Source organism: Podarcis pityusensis (genome assembly GCF_964106645.2).
Source record: "Podarcis pityusensis genome assembly, chromosome: 11".
NCBI lineage: Eukaryota > Metazoa > Chordata > Lepidosauria > Squamata > Lacertidae > Podarcis > Podarcis pityusensis.
This window is the reverse complement of record NC_138036.1, coordinates 29,698,800-29,704,945: the sequence shown is the minus strand read 5'-3', so window position 1 is coordinate 29,704,945 and position 6,146 is coordinate 29,698,800. Positions and strand designations below refer to the sequence as shown.

General features: G+C 42.8%; 1 long non-coding RNA gene across 1 annotated transcript; it reads left to right on the top strand.

The window, feature by feature from the left end:
• Positions 1–2,368: 2,368 nt before the first annotated feature.
• Positions 2,369–5,751, top strand: LOC308457917. The gene is made up of 3 exons (XR_013977136.1): positions 2,369–2,423; positions 2,573–2,694; positions 5,490–5,751. It is a non-coding gene; the product is annotated as an uncharacterized lncRNA (long non-coding RNA).
• The last annotated feature ends 395 nt before the right edge of the window (positions 5,752–6,146 follow it).

Below are 6,146 nucleotides of genomic sequence, written 5' to 3'. Positions count from 1 at the left end.
CCTCCCACGCTGAAGCTAGACAGGAGACTGCGGAACCTTCAAAGAGCATCTGATGCTGCTATCATATATGATGCAGAAATAAACTCCACTAAACCCTGTGGGACTTCCTGCCAGGTATGTGCGTGTAGGATTGTAGCTTTAAAAATAGCTCCTCCAGATTTGCTGGAAGGGGAGTTATGAAACTCATCCCTGGTTGTGTCTCAAAAGATGCCTGGTAGATGCAGGGCTTTTTTCAGCCAGAACTCACCAGAATTTAGTTTCTCTACCTCTTTGGTGAGTTCTGGCACCTCTCTGTTTTTTGTTTTATTGTTGTTAGCCAACCTGAGCCTGGCTTCGGCTGGGGAGGGTGGGATATAAATAAAATGTATTATTATTATAATTTGTAGTGTACCAGCCGCTGTAAAGTGGCATGGCACCCAGAGCTGCGTGTTGGCTTGCATGCTGCTTGTGGCTTTGTGTTGGAGGCTGTGAGGCAGCAAACATTGCAGAGAAGCATTTTCCTCCTCAAAATTATTTTCAACAACTTGGGCTTTGTTTGGGGAAGAACAGCAAAATACTACTGTGTATGATTCTACACGGACTAGTGCTGGACTAGGACCTGGGAGAGCAGGGTTCAAATCCCAATCTGTCAAGAAGCCCGGAGAATGACTTTGGGCCAGTCTTCCAGCCTAGCCTACCTCACAGGGTTGTTGTGATGATACAATGGAGATGGGGAGAAGTTTGCACACCACCAACTCTGGGGAGAAAAGGTGGAATCTAAATCTATTAAAAATAAAATAAAAAATAAATGGGTGTTTTTCAACATACAACATACAGCCAGGCAATCCCACAGGTAGGAAAAAAAGTTTTAAAATTGAACACTGATCAAATTAAACATGTGATTAGATTTTTCCTGGATTTTGATGAAGGGCTCTTCCTGAGGAGCTTATAAAATTCTGTTTTCTTCTTCCTCCTCCTCCTTTTTTCTTAAATGACTCAAACCTAAACAAAGTCTGTCTTCTCAGCTAAATTTGACATGCTGAATTATTGAGACAGATGGTTAAAATAAGATTTCCTCCTCCAGTCATTTTCTGACCTCTGCAGGGGCCTGGACTTTGATAATGGATGAAGCCTTCGCCATTAATAAGCATTTGCCTTGTTATTTTCTAAAGAGTCATTCATTAGACGATAACAGTCATGTGCCCATAAAAGTACTCTTGAACTCAGCTCAGGGGATGACCAGAGATCCTTGTTAATGCCTGAGGGCAAACTGTTTGTTGACTTCACGGTGTCAAGATTGGACACAAAGACTTTGACCTCTAATTGTGCCCGAAGGTTCTCAGCCGGAACACTTATAACCTAGAAGGTTTATCCTGTTGTCTCTGCACCAGCAGATTTCCTTCCGGGATAAAGCGGGGCAAACCTATCCATTAATGTAGACATGTCATGTAGAGCTCAGAAAGATTAGCACAAGTCTGTTGCAAGCATCTGTAAGCAGTGGAATTATTACTGGTCTGAGCCTGCTTTAATATTTTATTGGTGTGGGATAGTCTATTCAGGTAGTCAGTTTGCCCCAAGCCAGCTTCACATGCACTGTGTTGTACTGAATACTGGGGCAAGTGAACAGCGTGAGGTGGGGGCCCCTGAGGATATTTCCCATTTGAACTAGGTATTATTTGAAACAATGCCACAATATGGCTCTACCCAAATCTGGAGGGTGTGAACTTGCAGGAAACAACAGGTGGCCAAGATCTGGATTTCAGCATATAGGAAGAGTTGATCTGTTGCCAACCAGGCAAAGGCAGGAGCTATTATACTTGGCCAATCTGGAAGCTGCATACTGTTTGCCAATCACAGGGGCTGATGTTGCACAGTCTCGTGTAGTTCACCACACTGCATTCCAACTTCAGGCCATGCCATTCCTGTTTCATATGTTATAATCCCTAACCCGCCATTGGACTACATTAGACTATGTTTTTCTTTCTTTGGTTATATAAAATGCAGGCACCAGGCACCAGCAGCAATAAGTCAAACTTAACTTGCTTTAAAAATAAAATAAAAAGCAGACAAGGGTTTGAGTTTATACCCCTCCTTTTGATGGTTGGATGACTTGTTAAACAGCTGCATTCTTTTCATCTACATTTTTGCAACCACTCCTTGGCTGCTTCCTTTCCCACTTTTTGTCTCTGTGAATGTGCCATGTGGCAGTCCTCTCAATTTCACAGCCTGTTGCAGTCTGGAGTTATTTTCTTTGCAACAGTGAGTTGTTGTTTTTTTAATGCCATGAAGTTCCTAGACAATCACATTTTATGTTCTATGGCCCACTGTGAAAGGAGGAGACACTGCAAATCCAAATCATAGTACATTTTCTTTAACCTCTCAAAGGTTAGCAGGATACAGCAAGGATAATTTCATCACTCTCGCTTAGCCTGACAATTATTGCGGTAAGACCGAAAGGGATCACACTTTAATAGGCTTTAAAGATTTTAGTCAATCGGGAGCCTGTACTTTACTCCCAATTTTGTTAATTAAAGTTGTGCCTCAGTAGCCACAGAGGAGATGTTCAGGATTATGGTTTATTATTGTCTTGCAGGGTCATAGATTCTTGTGCAAATGTACAGGAGGAAAGCTTGGTGTCAACTTAAATGAGCAAACAATGACATCTGTGAGAGCATGATTTTTAATTCACCATTATGTATTTATCCACAACTTCAGGTAAACTAATTTATACAAGGGGTTTTCTGTGGTTTCCACAGTAGGGCACAGATGTAGCAAAGTTGGGAACAGCATACCATTTCCAAACTGTGCCACAAACAAACAGAGTTTAAATAATTTTGTTTCAGTTCCCTGTTTATAGAAGGCTACAAGAGAGGGCATTACAGTGGTACCTCGGGTTACAAACACTTCAGGTTACAGACTCCGCTAAGCCGGAAGCAGTACCTCGGGTTAAGAACTTTACCTCAGGATGAGAACAGAAATTGTGCGGTGGAGGCGTGGCAGCAGTGGGAGGCCCCATTAGCTAAAGTGGTACCTCAGGTTAAGAATGGTTTCAGGTTAAAAACAGACCTCCAGAACGAATTAAGTTCGTAACCAGAGGTACCATTGTATTCAACTACAAGGGAGTCAAAGACTGCACTTGTGGGTTTCACTAAGACCCTGCCTTCTTATTTTGTAGTAACTAAATCACTGCACCAAACTTCAGATACAGAGAATGATGGCCAAAAGAGCCGTGTAAGACAGGATGGTGAAAACAACACAGACATTTTAATACTAGCAGGCCTAAAGCAGAGGTGGCTAATATGTGGCCCTCCAGATGTTGTTGGACTCTAATGCCCATCAACCCCAACCAGAATGGCCAGTGGTCAAGGAAGAAGCGAATTGTAGTCAATCAAAATCACCCCCACCCGCAGTCTAAAGAATCTAACCACAACATCTATCCTAGAAACATCAATCATCACTCAGGTAGACTAATATCTGTTTTACTGATATTAAAAAAATGTTTCTATTGCTATTGTTATTTCTGTACTATGTACACAGCAATTGTTGTTGTTGTTGCTGCTGCTGCTGCTGCTGCTGCTGCTACTACTACATTTTTGACAGTTTGTACCCCAAGCTACAAATATATTACAGTTCTGAAGATGAATCTCACTGCCAGCCGCTCCTGTGACCTTTCTTCTCCTTTCCTCTCTTCTCTCCCCTAAGTCTCCGGACCTAAGCAGATGAGAAGATAGAAAACTCCACTTTTCTACAGTCCCTCTTTAATGAAAGTGGAGCATATCTGAAGCCAAATGCCAGATGGTGCTTGCTGAGACTAAAACTGCAAAGGGTTCCTAATTAAACCATTAAACTAGGGGTTGAGAAACAGCAGCTCCCTATTTCTCTCCCTTCTGCTTTTTGATAGTCACATAGAAGACGCCCCAGCAGGCTGCATAAAGATCCTTTCAAGCTCACCCCTACATTGATCCTTTGGGAACCCAGAATGGCAAGAGGCAGTTAATTTAAAGCTAATTGAGAAATCTCTTTCCTGTCTTCACATCACCAAACAAGGTGTCAGGGACTCAGCTGGTCTTTGTACCCCTAACAGGAAGAAAATGTACAGAATAAGGAAAGGGAAGATGCTACCTTGTTTTCATTTCTCACGCAAAGCATCATGGCCTCTGAGCTTTTACTGCCTGAACAGCAAGTTATCTCATCACGTAGAGCTTCTGAAGCATGATAGTGGAACCAGAGGTATAATCCTAAGTCAACACAAGCTGTAAGCCTTGACGAAGTCTTCTTGGGGTCACACAGCAGTGTGGTCCAGTGAAAATGACTGCTGTGACAGAGTAAGGGCAGGTGCTATGAGAATGGGCTGAGGAAAGAAAATATTGAGGAACTACATAAGATGCAGGGAATCTAAATCATGGCTGTCAACCACTTTGAGTGACAATTGTGTCTAGAAAGAAGCCAAAAAGCCTCTTTGTTGTTGTTTAGTCATTTAGTCGTGTCCGACTCTTCGTGACCACATGGACCAGAGCACGCCAGGCACCTCTGTCTTCCACTGCCTCCCGCAGTTTAGTCAAACTCATGTTTGTAGCTTCGAGAACACTATCCAACCATCTCATCCTCTGTCGTCCCCTTCTCCTTGTGCCCTCCGTTTTTCCCAACATCAGGGTCTTTTCCAGGGAGTCTTCTCTTCTCATGAGGTGGCCAAAGTATTGGAGCCTCAGCTTCAGGATCTGTCCTTCCAGTGAGCACTCAGGGCTGATTTCCTTAAGAATGGAGAGGTTTGATCTTCTTGCAGTCCATGGGACTCTCAAGAGTCTCCTCCAGCACCTCTTAAAGAAACACAAAGAGAAAGGGAGTTATGGGGCACTGGTGATGCCATACTGAAAGCTCCACTCCTCACAGATGTGGCACAAGCACTATCTGGCACTTGCAAGTTCAGCTGAACAAAGCAGTCAACTGGGCACATAGAGAGCAAGGCAATCTCTCCAGTAACACTGATCCCAAGCTATTACGGGCTTGATATACTAATAGTAAGTCTTTAAACTTGGCTTGGTAGCATATCAGCAGTTGGTGCAGATCTTTAAGCAGAAGAGAAATGTGCTTCCAGGATCTCACCCTTGTCAGCAATTGTGCTGTAGCTTCTGGGCCAACCACACAAAAAGTCCCTGGATGTGCATTTACTTCCATCACAGTTTGGCAAGCTTAAGCTTTGGAGAGGCTCTTTTGCCTAAAATTTCATCTGCTTCTGTCAACAGTGAAAACAGCAGCAGTGTAATATGATGGGAGACAGATATATAGATATAGAGAGAGGCATAGATGGAAGCCATGTGGGAATCAGGAACAGTCATTCCCACCCCTGGCCAGAAGTTCTTCCTTAAGCATGATTCCAAAGCTTTCCCCCACCATGAATGACTTGAACATTGTTGAGGGTCTTCTTGGACCACTTGCTGATTTTTCTAACTATCATATCAGTTGTAATGTGCTATGGTAATGCTGTATGATTTTTAATTCTGTTTTTACAGATATGCCACAGACCACCTGAATGAAGCTTCTGGACTACTGGTGGCCTGTGGGCTACAGTTTGGGAGCCCCTGGCATAGATACCTAACACTAGTCATACAGAGAGCTGACTCCAAAGATGACTTATTTAGCTATCTATCACCCATAGATACTACCCATTCATTTTATCTCCACAGTAATTAGGACAGAGAGGAAAGGATTCTCAGAGATTCGTTTGCTTGCAGATTTGTATGCTGCCTTTCTGTGATAAAATCAAACTCAGGATGGCCTACAAATAAATATATAAATCATAACAAAAATTAAAAACAAACCTCCACATCAGTTTTTAAATAGAATAAGATGTACATGGAATCAAAGCAGATGTACAGCCCTGCCTATGATCCTTCTTCTAGCTTGTGTGCAGAACAGAAGACAGCAATGTTATTTAGGCAACCAAATCTGCTTTCAATGTGTTTCTGAAATGCAAATGTTGTACAAACATCTTCATGTGTGCCAGGGCAAAAAGTTCAACTTAAATCTGCGTACAGGAAGCAAATTGTAGGGAATCAGGGGCTGTACGATGGGATTACCCATCCTGTTACTTTCCTAGTACTTCCTTTCTCAATGAGTGATGCAGTCATAAAGACCACGGGTGAGGCAACACATCAGGAGAGTGGTGA